This window comes from Galeopterus variegatus, unplaced genomic scaffold, assembly GCF_000696425.1.
Source record: "Galeopterus variegatus unplaced genomic scaffold, G_variegatus-3.0.2 Scaffold22185, whole genome shotgun sequence".
NCBI lineage: Eukaryota > Metazoa > Chordata > Mammalia > Dermoptera > Cynocephalidae > Galeopterus > Galeopterus variegatus.
Genome location: NW_007748296.1, coordinates 7,181 through 9,459, shown reverse-complemented (window position 1 = coordinate 9,459; position 2,279 = coordinate 7,181). Strand labels below are relative to the sequence as shown.

Here is a 2,279-nt window from a genome sequence, read left to right as displayed (position 1 = left end):
AACAGTTTTTTTCCACAGTGAAGAGGGATATTAATTGTCTCTATACTAGACAAAATTTGCATTTGTATGGACAAGTACCATTTGCATTGTCACTGGTTATCTACAATTTACATAGTTGCAAACTACAGCAAGGACAATGAGAGGCAGACATAATTTAGAGGGATAGATAGATAAGCCTGTGTAAAAGTTTTTTTTTTTTTTGTTTGTTTTGTTTTGGTTTGGTTTTTATGCTAGTGAGATCAAGGAAATTTTCCTGGCTACCATTAATGTACATGTCTGGGTTGAATATAGAAAATTTGTAAAGATGTGGATTTGTCTGGTTTTATTCCATACCTTGGATTTCACACTTAAAAATGAAAACAAATGTCTGGATTAAGCTAGAATTCACATGATGCCACTTTATAGCAGTAAATGAACAAAATAGTGGGGATATTGAGGCTGAAGAAGGAAATTTATTTAACACATAACTTGATGCGAAAGGTACTTTCATTGTCATTTTATAGATAAGGAAACTGAAACTCAGTAATTGGCCTGCCCAAGGTTTCATAAATACTGAATGACAGAGCTCAGACTCAGTCACTTAAATAGCTAATTCAGAATTTTGTTTGCTTCTATTTTATCAGAGGACCTCAAACAACTCTAAGAGTTCCCTGGTTCTTCAGAAGGAAAACCACATCTCAAAGTGAAAAATGCCTAGAAGAGCCAGGCTTTTATCTGTTTTGGAAGTAAACGCGGACGACACACAGGAGGGCAGAGGCTACTGCTTCGGAGTTTGGTATAGCGAGGTGTTTAGTCACTATCATTTGACATTGGTGGTAGACCGGAGATTTGCAGAAATGAAGGATGAAGCCCACGTTTAGAGTTCAGCAATTGATTTGAAGGTGGTGCTATTTAATAAGGAAAAAATAGCTTTAAGAAATACAGGTGGTAAATTACAACTTAATTTTTAAAATATGAAAATGTATGTACTATACTATAGTAAATGCAGACATGTGTTGTTGCTGTCTGATGCCCAAGTGGAGTTAGAGTCATTGTTTTCTTTATGTTGACCTTTTCCTTTTGTGTGTATGTGTGTGTGTGTGTCATTGTCCAGGTTATTATTAAAATTTCCATCATTGATTTGTCATGACTCAAGAAAATCATAAGCATTGTAGATGATGGAGTTGGATAATGGCACCGTGAAAACTGAGTTCTTTCTCCTGGTATTCAGTGACCATCCAGAACTTCAGAGTCTTCGTTTCGCTATGTTTCTTTCTACTTACTCGGTTACCCTGATGGGGAACCTCGGGATGATTTTACTAATCATGGTCAGTTCCCACTTGCACACTCCTATGTACTTTTTTCTCTGCATGTTGTCATTCATAGATACATGCTACTTTTCTGTCATTGCCCCCAAATTACTTATAAATTTGGTTTCTGATGAGAAGGCCATTTCCTATAATGGCTGTGCTGCACAGTTATATTATTTCTGCTCTTTGGTTGACACAGAATCTTTCCACTTGGCTGCCATGGCATATGAAAGGTACATAGCAATCTACAATACACTGTTTTATACAGTTATTATGTCCAAGAGGGTTTCTTGCCAGCTTACAATTGGAGCATATTTGGGTGGCACGCTGAGCTCAATTATTCATACCACTAACACTTTCCAGCTGTCATTCTGCTCCAAAGAAATTAACCATTTTTTTGTGATATCTCCCCACTCTTCTCTCTGTCCTGCACTGACACTTACTTGCATGACATTAGTCTGGAGGTCTTTGGTAGTTTGGTGGAAGCTATCTGTCTTCTAGCAGTTCTCTCTTATATGTGCATTGTAGCAGGTATTCTTAAAACCAGTTCTGCAGAGGGAAGAAAAAAAGGGTTTTCCACTTGTGCTTCCCACCTCATTCATTGTGGTCACTGCTTATCACGGTGCCCTCATCTTCATTTATTTGCGCCCCAGCACAGCTCACTGGACATTGACAAAGTGACCTCTGTGTTCTATACATTAATTATACCTATGTTGAACCCCCTAATTTACAGCCTAAGGAACAAAGAAGTCAAAAATGCCTTTAGAAAAATTATTAGCAGAAAATTGCTTGCTTAGGTTAGTATAAAATTGGGCATGACAACCCTTTAACAGTGTCTGTTCTTGACTGTTGGTTTTAACTGCTGTAGAAATCAATTTAATATGAATGTTTCCCAAATCTGTGAGTAATGAGGCTTCAACCACAGAGAAGGCCAAAACCTAACACTGGAGGTGGGCTTGCTCACAACCCTCACATCATGTCTATCTCTTT

The 2,279-nt window shown here is 37.7% G+C and overlaps 1 pseudogene; it reads left to right on the top strand.

The window, feature by feature from the left end:
* Window positions 1-1,154: 1,154 nt before the first annotated feature.
* On the top strand, window positions 1,155-2,086 carry LOC103583354 (annotated as a pseudogene).
* The last annotated feature ends 193 nt before the right edge of the window (window positions 2,087-2,279 follow it).